Source organism: Echiichthys vipera (assembly GCF_963691815.1).
Source record: "Echiichthys vipera genome assembly, chromosome: 10".
Lineage (NCBI taxonomy): Eukaryota > Metazoa > Chordata > Actinopteri > Perciformes > Trachinidae > Echiichthys > Echiichthys vipera.
Genome location: NC_139835.1, coordinates 10,636,184 through 10,649,815, shown reverse-complemented (window position 1 = coordinate 10,649,815; position 13,632 = coordinate 10,636,184). Strand labels below are relative to the sequence as shown.

General features: G+C 41.2%; 1 protein-coding gene across 3 annotated transcripts in view; it reads left to right on the top strand.

Annotated features, from left to right (window-relative positions):
* Positions 1-13,632, top strand: part of LOC310952802 (neuropilin-2-like) — a 109,188-nt gene that overhangs the window by 15,851 nt on the left and 79,705 nt on the right. The gene's annotated exons all lie outside the window — the stretch shown is intronic.

Genomic DNA, 13,632 nt, shown 5'->3' with positions numbered 1-13,632 from the left:
TTCCTGAACGAAATGTATTCTTAATTGCGCTCGAGTGAAACGTGTTTTGTCTCGGATAATTATTGTCTTCAACGTATCAGAAATATGTTGCTTATCAAGGTCCACAAAAGTCTGCGTAGGGAGCAGGTGAATGTGTGGGTCAAACAAACATGGGTTTTTGGATGCAAACAAACGACGTAAACATTAACACTGTAAAAAGAGTGTCTCACTTGGCTTTTTGCAGCAACATCTGCATCAGTTTATGATCTAGCACAAGCAGAAAAGATCTAGAAGTTGAGAGAAATTTAATAGCAAGCTATCAAAAAGAGATCCCCTATCGAAAGGATAACTCGTGAAATCTGTCATTTGTCTTATTGTAAATGAAACTACGGACCATCCCTCATCTTCGTAGGACCGTCATGTCTTGTATGAATGCATCCTACACATAGTAGATGAGAGACCATGGCTCTCAGGAATCTAATGGGCACTATGTGCAGAAAGGGCCACAGATACAAGCCCACCGACACAGGCAAAAGAGCAGTAACACACACACAAGCACACATACACTTACGCTTTCCCCCATTCCTCTCCCATTATTTCTCTGTTCCGGTGCTTTCCCTTCCAGTTATTAACATTTCAGCTGTATCAATTATAGATAGGCGAATTTCACCACTCAGATGTACCAAAATCATTCAGACATTTCTTTGTTGGAATTGAAGCATCAATATTTCACCGGCTGGCTGTTTGTTGAAAGGCTGAAAGGTTGAAAAGCTCCTGCTGTGCCCTGCTCTGTTTCGCTTTGCTTTTGCACTGTGCTGTGGAAATGAGAAACATACTTCTCCTGTCTCCCTGTCCTCGTCATTTTTCAGCGTTACTCTACAGTTCTTATCCTTGAATCGGTTATATTGGAGGCTCTCTCTCTCTTTCTGTCTACCCTTCTCTTTCTTTACTCTGTTATCCCATCTCCCCTCCTTTGCTCTCTCCCTTCCCCTTCCTCTTTGAATTTCTTACATCCATTTAAAGTCCAACTAGTTTCCCAGGAGGAGAAAATCTGCTTGAACTGCTGGAAACAACAGGCTATGATTTATTTATTACACATACAGTATGTGTGTCCTTGTGGTTGTTTTTCTTTATTGGAACACTACTGGTATGTGTCTAAACATTTTCTTAGTTTCACTTTGCGTCCAGTAACAACATTTTGTTGAGTTATTGTTAAACCATGGCAGTAAGAGTGAGTTATTTGCAACGTTGGTGGTAAAATCTCAAGTCTAATAGGCCGTTATTTACAAGTATCCTACAGTGCAGAGCTATTTAGGTCTACAGGGGGCCCAACGCCTGTAGTGTGTGTGTGTGCGTGTGTGTTTGTGTGTGTGTGCATGTGCGTGTGATTGTGCGTGTGTGTGCAGGGGTAGGCTGAAATTGAGCTGTTAGGTTCAGAGGGCAAAGAGTCCAAGGAGAAGAAGCAGCGGGTGCGTGTGTGTGTCTGTGGGGGGTGGACGTACGTGGTCACCGAGTGATTGTCAGCAACAACCCTGACACGCACACACACACGCACACATGCACACACACACACACACACACACACACACACACACACACACACACACACACACACACACACACACACACACACACACACATGGGTCCCTGTTTCTAGAAGACACATTTTCTCCTTTGTTTCTTTCAATCTCTTCTAATCTCTATATTTAACTTTTTTTTCTTGAATCATCAGATTAATCTCAAGATCATCAGATCTTGTTGAGACAAAGGAGTCATCTGTGTTTATAGACAAAGACTACATTGTAAACAGGCAATATGGTTCTTCTCTGTATCTCTTTATCACAAAAAATAATAGGGTTGCATATGTCTCTCACAGAAACATTTATCAACACACACACACACACACACACACACACACACACACACACACGCGCACACACACACACACACACACACACACACACACACACACACACACACACACACACACTGCGCTTTTATGAACCCTCATGCCCCGGTCAGACAAGGGTTGTTTTATTATGTCGCTACGTTGAAGCAATCTTATCTATTATGATCCTGATTGCAATTTAAGATGGTAATCTGTAATCTATAATGCATCACATTTTGTCAAGCACTCCGCTGGCCCTGCAGGCAAAATCGATGGAGAGGTGGTCGGAGAGAGAGAGAGAGAGAGAGAGAGAGAGAGAGAGAGAGGGAGAGCGAGAGCGAGAGAGATGTTTTCATTAAGATTCATATACAGCAATTTAAGAGCGATGAGACAGCTGGAGGGAGGGAGCGGGATAAAGAGAAAGCCTGTGCCCCTGCTAAGATCAGTGCAGCCATGGCCAATCATGACTCACCATGACTTCCCGTTTCCCTTCACATGACAGACACTGTGGTACCACATTAGTCCATCACTTGTGGCAGGTTTCAGTAATCACCCAACAGCTGCATCTGTAGTGTTGGTCTTTAAAAAACTGAGCAGATCACAACCACGTGATGGACCAGTCCTGTTTAAAAATGACATCCCCACATAACTAAAAAGCATTCTCAATTACGTTCCGAGGGAAGTGTTGTATGTTCCAGATGACATTTGTTTTTGACGTATCACAAATACACACAAACACAGGACTTTCACCTAGAAAACCACTGTCCCATGTGAATCTAAAAGTCAACACTGATTTATTGTAAAGCATCTCTGTAAGGTCAGGGCTGTAGTCAAGACCAACTAAATGGAGTCCAAGTGAAGTCTAAGAACAGGTCCAGTCGAATCACAGTCAAGACCAAATCCAAAGCAAACATAGTCCTTTTCAAGACCATAATAAACAATTGTGTCTTTCCAATGCACATATAGTGATTAATGAGTATCTAAAGATAAGATTTATTTTCTAACATCAAACCAATCAATCCACAGGACCTGTGCAACGCTCTGTACAACCGGGACAGCCAGGAAAAACTTTAAAAGTTCTCAACAGCCAAGTCCAGCAAGACACGAGACCAAGAAAGTGGTGTCGATACCAGACTCGAGAACCAGACTGAAGTACTACAGCCCTGAATAAGATGATTATTACATAACAAACGTAGGCTACTTCATTTATGCAGGCAGCAAACACAGGCTATGTACATAAACCCAAACCATTATCTTTTTTCTGAGCTTAACCAATTAGTTCTGTTTAAGTTCACTATGTTTACCAAATGTTTAAAACTGCGACAGTTTCACAACATGTGCCTGTGGCTGGTACGTGGATGTGTTGAATATGGAACCTAATTGTCGGATGGGCTGGTACCCCAACAGAGGATACTCTGTGTGGGTATGTAGTTCACAACCACAAGATACGCAACTCAAAAAATGCCGACTCTGTTTCATCTGAAAGAGCCTTATGTTTGGCGTTACTTTTATAATTTACCGCACATACGCCTCCAACTCTGCTCTGAGGAGAACAACAGCCCAGAAAGAAGTGTTCACACTAGAAATTCTCACACTGAATGTCACAGCTCCTTTCTGTAATTATTTCTTCTAACCATCACTTTCACTCTCACTGTGAGCACAAGGTTTAGTCAGCGACTTGAAAGAATAGTTTGACATTTTGAGAAATACGCTTTTTTGCTTTCTTGCCAAGAGTTCGATGGGAAGATTGATACTGTATCGATCTTCTCCTCTAACTCTTAGCAAGAAAGCAAATAAGTGTTTACATCCTAAAATGTCAAACTATTGCTCTAATCCCACAAATGACAGTAAGACATGGACATTTTAAACCTGTCTCTACTCAGCAAGTCCAGTTGTCTGACAGTATTTTTACATGTATTCCTTTCTCTCTGAGTTTGGAGAAAAAGCCAATGGAGAGGAAAGCATCTATTTTAAATTATGAATATTTATGAAGCAATTGTATCTTGTCCATGTGGCAACTGAAAAGATGGTTAAGGTCAAGGACATTTTTTTAAAATTGTGCAGAGTTCAGCCTTTTGCAGCAGCGGTTGGTTGTCTGCTTCACATTTTCCTCTTAGCTCACTTCACTGCTCTGTCTCAGAAAGCAAGATCTCTATTTGGAGTGTTTGAAAAGAACACACACACACACACACACACACACACACAGCTGCTTAGGGAAAAGTGCAGCGTCAGGGTCCGTTGAGGGCAGGCTCAAATCATCCTGACAGCTACCTCCTCTCCCTCGCTCTCCTCTCCTTCCCTCTCCTCTTTCCTCCTGGCTCTCTCCCTCTCCTCTGCCCTACATTCATATCACCCCCCCCCCACACACACACACACACACACACACACCACTGCCCAAAGGACCCCATCCATCATCATTCATCTGATCTTGCGCCTTCCTCTGTCCCACCTCCTTTTCTCTTTGTCTCCTTGCATATCTTTCTTCATCACCTCTCGTCCTGTCTTCCTCTTATTTAATCTCTCCTTCAATGTGATGTCCCCCCTTCTTTCTTTCTTTTCCCTCCTTCGCATCACCTCACCTTCATCCTTCTGCAGTATGCCAATCTTTTATAGGCCAAATCATCATTCAGCATTGCATATAAGAAACCACAGAGCCAAATGCCACACTCTCTGCCTCTCTTCTTTCCTCATCTCCCTATCCTCCTCTTGTTTCCCTCTTTAAAATGCATATATTCTCTCTTTATCATCTATAGACTTTTCTCTCCTCAGCCTTTATCTGTCTTCATCCTCATTATCCTCCAACCTCTGTGTCTATCCATCACTACGCATACGGCTCACATACGCTTGCATAAGCAAGAGTATAAATGCAAACACACAAAAGTTGTGAGCATTTTTGGGCTCTCAAATAAACTCACAAAAGCAATCCAAGCCGTCCTCACCCAAAAAAAAGGTTGTACAGGTCAATTGTGCAAGCAGCTTATAATAACCCATATTTATGTTTCCTCTACCTGTAGCGGCTGTAGTAATAACTGGATCGGTTTCTTCCTGCAGGTTGTCACTATGATGAACAGCTAACATCAGTCCATAGTGTCAGGAACAATCCCTACGCAATAACTCTGTGACACCAAGCATCCCTCTACGAAGTGAACTGTATATTTCATAGTTAAATACTCACCCCTCTTTGACATGTTAATATCATCATCGTCAATATAAATATAAGCATCATGTACACCTACTTCATGTATATAAAGCAACCTGTTGCATTAATAATTTCATAGTTAATCCAGCACCATACAATCTGCACCATTGCACTATTATCTTATACTTTACCAACTTTGTCATGGACGTAAGTTTATGATGTAGTCCGTCACACAATTATGTCCATGACTCATTTGAAACCAATCAACGATCTTTTCCTTAACTTAACCAGGTAGTTTTGTGGCCTTAACTTAACTTCTTAAGTTCTGTTTTACCACGTTTACCATTTTACACTAAATAGAATGGTCACATATTACGGTCATATGTTGAGACTGTGCGACCATTTCACAACGTTAAATCGAACGGTCATATATGTCGTTTTGGGAGTCATTGGCAAACAAAGTAGCTGTCTAGGTGTTTAGCTATGAGGACACGTTCAGCAGACAGGCACGTAGGCAGTTTCACGGTTATGTGGCTAACACAATAAGTTCGAGTAAAGCAGTGAGTTAAGAAGTGATTTATATGACAGAGAAGCTGCAGTCAACGATAATGGTTTCACTAATGATTTAGACCTTGTCTTTGTACTCTGCCTCAATCAATCATTTAACTTCATGCTAGGTCTATTTTCTCTCCTTGTCTCTTCGCTTCTCTCTCTCTCCTCTCAGTTACTCATCTTTACACAAGTATAGCATGTAATCTTAACCAACTGTCAATATGAACCTTGTAAAACAAACTGTACATGCATTCTGATAGAAATACTAGAATATTTGTTTATATGCACACATACAGTACAGACACACCTGACAGGCAGAAGTCCTGGGGACATGACCAAGAGAAGAGCAAAGGTAGAGTGATGTGATGTGACACTGCCCTTAGGGCAGAATGGAAAACAGAGAAAGTTGGGGGGGGAGGGGTGGGGGGGTGAAGAGATGATATGACAGAGAGAGGAAGAGAGTGGAGCAGCATTTGGTGTGACAGTGGATGTTCAGTTACCAGCTGTGGGCATTTAGCAGCTGCTCGCATGTTTGAATTAACATCATGGTGACTCTACCAGCAGGAGAGCCATGTGTCCAGACAAGCATCCCAGCACAAAGCTGAAACACAATGTTATTAGAAAGCTACACAGGGAGAAGGGGAGAGGATGCAAACCATGCTTTCACCTCCTACGGTTGTGATCCTGATTGCATTGGCTCATTTGTTGCGGGGAGAGGCGTCTTGCTGTTGAAATGTAAATCAGAGATTAATCCCTTCAGTGCCGCTAGCCACACGTAATAACTTTCACCAGCAATTCCATTCAGGAAATCAGTAACTCAAAACAAATCAAAACTACCTGAAACTATAAATGTTAATGTTACTAACTTATGCTAAAGATGCAGTAATTACTGTGTAGGAGGTTAAATAGCTCTGACCGGTCAGCAGCAAGAACTATAAGGCTTTCCTCCATTCATGTGGTTGATAGTAACTGTGTGAGTCAGGCAAGTACTGACTTGTGTTCTTCCAATTCAGCAGCAGATATAGGGAAGCAGTGATGTGGAGCTTTAATCAACTTAAGGTATTGTTTTTTTTTTCCTTCCTAAACGTTGCACATGCACAGATTGCATGAACTCCAGACACTTCAACCCAATCAGAAGTTGGAAGCTGCTGCTTCACCCCATAAACACTTCTCCTCGTTTATCAATAGGCCTGGGCTGGTTACAAAATCACTCTCTCACACTCATTCACTGCTTCCTGTATATTTGACACTTCCTGTATATTCGATACAGCCGCTTGGAGGAACCTCAGGAACCTCTTGGTACTCCTTTGACGTGTTTCTTTGATGTGCAAGATAGGTAACAAAACTAATTGGTAAGGTTTAGGAAAATATTGAGGTTTTGGTTAGAAAAAGTTTGTTACGTACTTTTGGTTTACCACAGGACATGCAACAGCAGTCTCCTGGGGGGAAGTCATGTGTTTGTTAAACCCATCCATCGACCCTAACCTAGAGACTTTCTCTGCTCTCTAGCAAACTGAAAGAGCTTGGTGCATGTCATATGGACAGCCACTGACAAAGCGACTGTGTGGGTTAAACATTTTGGCCATGGACACAACATAGTGCTAAATAGCAGTAGAAGTTACTCTGGAGTTACAGAAAAAGGTCTGAAATTTGAAGACTTGTTACGTTCCAAGGTGGGGATTTTAATAAATTCTCTCTCTCTCTCTCTCTCTCTCTCTCTCTCTCTCTCTCTCTCTCTCTCTCTCTCTCTCTCTCTCTCTCTCTCTCTCTCTCTCTCTCTCTCTCTCTCTCTCTCTCTCTCTCTCTCTCTCTCTCTCTCTCTCCCTCTCCCTCTTGTTCTGTCTCTCCCTCTCTCTGTCTCAAACGCACACATAGCTGCACACACTCAGGTAATGCAGGTAATGATGATAATATCAGTAGTCTGATTTACAGACACTCCCTGAGGCCCTGAAGGTCTGCCTGATCAATGTCTGTTACTGTAATGACTGTGTGTGTCCGCACGTGCATGTGTGTGTGTGTGTGTGTGTGTGTGTGTCTTTGAAGGACTGACCCTGATCAATGTGTGTTAAAGCCATAATGAGGAATCGATTGGTTGTCCTAGAGACTACTGTTGGACACGCACACACACACACACACACACACACACACACACACACACACACACACACACACACACTGTCCATCTGTCTGCAGTAATAGGCCTATTACTTGATAACAGTGAAGTCAGTCATCCTCCTCACTCTCTATTAACTGCTTCAGTGACAGACTTACTACGGCTGCTTTTGCTCTACATAGGTATAGAAATATACTGTATATACAGAGGACAAGTGTGTGGGTCAAATTAAAACACCTGACTTTAATGTTGCGGGGCCCCCATTGTGTTGTCACATTGGGTACTAGTTGAAAAAGTAAGTACGTATGTAGGAGACTTTCTTAGCTTGGATTAAGTGTTTTCACACTCTCTGAGAACATTAAAAATACTCCAGGGATGTACAGTATATATTATGTAGAAGAATAAGAAGTAGGAGTCAGTAAGTAAGTAGTAGGAGCTGCTGAACTAGAGCCTGTCATGCCTTAAGGGAATTATCTTTGAACAGTCAGAGGGCTTAGTTGAATCTACCACCTCCATAATTATTCCTCTGACAGAGAACAGTCCAGTTTTACTTCCGTAAGAACCACCTTAAAATAAAACATTCGGTTCTATCTTGAATTGCATTCCCATGACAGGAGGTGGAAAGAGTATGTAAATATGTATCTAGTCACTGTTTCAGTTCCTCTAAAACATGTTTGTAAGGGGTCATCAAAGATTTCACTTCTCTTTCAGCAAAATGTGTATGAGCAGATGGCAAAGTTCTAAAATAAAACTATAACAAAACAACAACAACCCACAATAAAAATAATAATGGAAATATATTCCCTATTTGTTAGGAAATATATGAACATTAATGTATTATCTCTTGAACTGCAGATCATTTCATAATAACTAAATAGAGTAAAACTAAATAACTAACCAACAAAACAAGTACATTAAATCAAAATTTGGACTAATTCACAATTTATGCCAAATCTCTGTTCGTTTGTCTCTAGTTTGGCGTGTGTGTGTGTGTGTGTGTGTGTGTGTGTGTGTGTGTGTGTGTGTGTGCGCGCTCGTGTTTGTGCGTGTGTGCAGACGCTCTGTCTACCGCTAAGGGCACCCCTGATGTTTGAAAGAAATGTGCAGGTGTAAGAACGACCTAAAGAGAGAGAGAGAGAGAGAGAACTTGTGAAAGGCAATTAAGATCAAGGCAGAAGGGAGGAGGGGGAGGGGGAGGAGGGGAAGTGCATCTGTATCCAAACCTCTTCTTTGGTTCACGTCAGACAGGCTTTGGAATGCTTTCTCAACAATCAGACTCCCCTACCCCCAAAACACACACACAAGCACAACGACCTATCATAAGGTTAGTTGTTTTATTCAGCCTGAAGTCTGCTTCTTCAATCTGTGCTTACAGTCCATCACAAATGCTCGTCCTTCTTTACAGCTGTAACCTCTCATGTTACACATTGTGGAACCAACATTTGTTTTTCATGTAAGCAAGGAAAAACATCTCGCACACCACTTGTTAACGAGGGAATTTTAGGAAAGTATGGAAGAAACACATTCAGTTTCCATATGATTCCCTGTGGCAAGTCTTATAAAATCACTGATTGGCTGCAGTGAAAGAGAGAAAGAGTGAGATGGGATTAAACAGTTTGTTAGAAGCTGTGTACCTCCTACACAGAGACAGATTTGAGGAAACCTCAAACCCTTCTATAGATCCATTGGGGTGCATGGCCAAAGGCTCTGCGTGTGCATCACTGTATGTGTGTGAGACACAAAGTGTGTGTGTTTGTGCAGGTCTCTTGCGTTCATGTGTGTGTGCTTATTTAGAAGTCGCTGCGTATGTCTTTCCGGCACAGAGCTGCAGGCAGGGTGGAAGGGATGGAGGGACACCTGTCTCTGTCTGTCTGAGGGGAGGAGTTGGCGGGGTGTGTTCAGTGTCATGTTCTCCCTCTGACTACGTCCACACTGTGCCGGCTGAATTTTAAATCTTTTTCCCCTACATTTGCCACACCCAAAAGCAGAGCTTTTCTACAGTAAATATAAAAAAGGTCCAGCCTCACGTTATAATGTGGGTGATGAAAACTGAGCTTTGGAAAACAATTATCTAAGGCTGCTCAGGCATTGTTGGAGGCTATAAATGTTGAGTTAAGCAACATATTCTCATCAACAGGTTCGTATGATGTCTCATGAAATATGACATTCTATATAATATTGTTAAATGGCGACCAGTAAATGACCAGATGGTTAAGTTTAGGCCACAAAAGGTGACGGTTTGGTTGAGACATCAAAACAACTTGGTTAAGATTAGAAGAAAGATTGTGGCTTGGTTTATGGACATGAACGCTGGTCCCCGGATGAAAGTCCTGTGTTTTGGGACCACCCCAACGCCCCTCCTTGTGTGATTTCCATGTATTTGATTATAAAGCAGGACGAGGTGCTAAATAAATGCTGTGGCAATATCAAAACACTCAATCCACAGAGAAATGGACACCACCTGTATTCAGAAACTGTCTTTAAACGAGCCATCAGGATTTCTGCACAGTTGTGATGTCACAACTATTCCATAAACGGTATAGGTATAAAGTGTCGCTACAGCACTGTTACAGTTATTCCCCGATGCAATGACAGTGCAGAGACACAGCGAGCATAGCTGTGGAAGACCGGAAACGCTGACCAATCAGAGCAGACCAGGCTTTTTAAGGAGGGGTCTTAAAGAGACAAAAAATGTTTTTGAACATTAAAGCAAGTAAACATGTTCTACTTTGAACACATATGAGTAACAACCTGAAAATAATACATGATCTTTTTAGATCCCAACAAGTGGCAACCTCCAAGGCTGAAAAATGAAGCCAAAAAAAAAGAAGCCTAACTTTACAGCAAAAACAAACATTTTTAGCCTGGTACAAAAAAATGTTTTGTTCTCTTTAGCTACCTCTTTGCCCATGTTTGGATGAGCCACGAGTTAGATGACGTCAGGCACTGCCAAGATGGCTATGGTCTTAGCCACCAGGAGCCGCCTACTTTGAGCTTCATTTTGGGTCTTCAGAAACCTATGGATGATGCTGACAGACTCTATGTCCATCTCTTATACAGTTTGTGGTTCCCAAAAGAAATAGGACAAACAAGATTTTGCCCATTGTTCATCTTAACAGATCTGAAAATGTTTTTTTTTCTATCTGAAAATGTTAGTGTGTCTATCCATCTCACTCTCTATCTTCCCTCTCAGCGTTGTAAATAAAGGGTCGTTTTAAATTCAAATATTCACAAATTCTAAAATCCTCTTTCTCCCCGGTCTCTGCCTCTTCTGTCTCACCCACACATTGGCTCTTGGCCACTGGTTATGCGCCTGACAGCACATTACAGAAAGCTAGTGAAAAAAACATACAGAGAGAGAAAAGAGAGAAGTCAAAGAATGATCGAATAAAAAGACAGCGTTGAAGCGGGAAACACTAAAAAATAATTAGGGAACGAGTGAGCCCGGAAAAGGGAGGAAAAGAGATCTTGTCAGGAAAGGAGTAGCCGTTAAACAAAGTTGTCATTTCACAAAAGAGGAGGAGGAAGCTGTCGCTGGGATGAGGTGTTCTCTTGGGAAAATATGACAGGAACTGTGACACGTACAAACGCATGCACACACACGCACACAGATGCACACACACATGCTCACGGTACAGTGACAGTTTGCGTCATGACTGTGTTAGTTCCACGCAGAGCCGACACAAAGCATGATGGGAGAGTGGGAGGTGTATGACCCTCATTATGTCAGGAGCTTGCTCACCTGTCAGAAAACACACGTGCACAGAAACACATAAACATGAACTGCATGCACATAAAGACAGTGAGATTCAGCAGAAATCACACTCTTTTGTCTATACACACATTACACTATGTCAATGCACTATAGAGATCTCATCTGTGTACTTTTATAAAGCTACGAGGGTTCTGCATAGTTGAAACTTTCTTGTCGTATTGTTACAAGACAAGAGGTTGTAAAACACACACGTACGTTTGTCACTCTGAAAGCTGGAATATGTGTAAGTTTTGTGTTTATTTGTGTATACAGTATATGTGTTGGTGTGTGCATGTGTTGGTTGTTGCAGTCAAGGACTGCAACAATGGCTGCTTTGGTAATCCCCTGGATGTAACTTGATGAGGCTTACAGCAATCTCAACACTGATTGGTTGTCACGCCACATTGTCGCGCGTCACGCCTGAAAAGTTCAATATTTTCAACTCGCCCGTTGGACGATCAACATCTCATCCATCCCACAAATTGGCTTTTCTGTCTTTGCTGTGTCGACACAAGCGCTTTTTAGAAAACTTCAGAGATTTTCAACTCGAAGTAACCCCACAAAAAAGGCACAGCGCTCTAAAAAAAGACATTTGGTCGAGCGCCTTTTCTCGGCGCATTCACAAATTAAACAGTAAAAATAAAAATAAATATTATGAATCAAAAATATGAATTTGTTGTGACATATGAAAACGGTGAAATAGCTGGGATATATTGCACATTTGCTGAATTGTAGTGGGCCTATATCCAAGTAATAATTTGATAATACATAAAGGAATACACAATGTTGCATTTAGTATGTAGACAAAAAGCTAGCCCCTAAAGTTCAAGCCACTAGATTGGATTCGAGGCTTTTGGTTACGGTTAAGTGTTGTGGTTAATGTCCAGTGAAAGTAAATAGTAATAGTATATATAGTAATATATGTCCTCTTTAGTGACAAACCCAATGCATGTGTGTCTGTTTTGGCCTCCGGGTTGGGAATGGTAGGTCACATAACCGTGAATGCATTCTAACTAATAGTGAAAAGATTAACACCCCTTTTATATTTATGTATCTTAAATATAGGTAGCAACAAAACACCAAGTGTGGTATTTCCATCCTCCCATGTTTGTACATGAAACTTTTGTTGAGCCACAGAGAGGCCTTCTCTCACTGGTTTATGGTAAATTTAAACAGAAAATTAATTCTGCATTTTCAAGAGGGTATATTTCAATCCATAAGGAAGTAGAATGAACTTATTCATTTGATTACTTAAGAGAAATGTAGGAAGCTCAATATTGGAGCAATTAAAGGCTCTGTGGTCAGAACTGATCGATATGATGTGCAAATAAAGTCCAGCCACGAGAGAAATCCGAACTGAATTTTAATTCTCTCAACTCAGAGTCAAACTTTATGTCTTCTTTCATGTCAAGTTGCTCAAGGAATTTCTTTCCAGGAAGCTATTTTAGAGCCAGGCAGGTGTGACTTTGGTATCCAGACACAGAGGCAACACTCCTGCTGTGGGTCTGGGGACAGGCCCTAACATTTGTGGTCAGAAAACATGAAAGAAATGGGAGTAAAAATAGATTTAAAGTCAGAACCTTCCCTTCATGGATCAAACATGATAAAATCCCAGGCAGTCTTTCTTTATGTCTGTAAGTAAATTGAATGTGCATCTTTCATGGCTTTTTGTATGTATGAAAAGTATTAAAAACTACAAACAAGTTGCAGCTCTTTACGTGATATGACAGGAAAATTGTCACTTTAACGTCGGTTTTTGATATTTCCACTAACTTGTATTGTGAGGAATCCCTAATGATAATCTGTTTATTCCTTAATTTAGTGCCAACATGTTTAGTCATATGTCTGCACAGTCCTTACTTGTTGATATTTCTACGGAAAGAAGAACCAGGAAAACTCTGAAGTGACCTAAATCCCCTGTTAAAAGTGGAAAATGTGAATTTCTCTGTGAACTGAATGCCTCAGGGCGGAGTTACAAACATTATTGAATTAGAACTGGGAAAAGATGTAAACTAGAGTCATTTGTTCCAGATTAATCCCTTTCTAGCATCAAAGACTGTTGGGTGCATTCATAGTTCAAAAATGTCTCACACTGACTTTGACCCCAGTGTGTAACATAAAGCAAAAGACAAGTAGTTGTTTTCTTGTTTTATCTAACTATATTTGATTGAGTGTTTTGATACTTTCACAATCTTTATATAGCACTT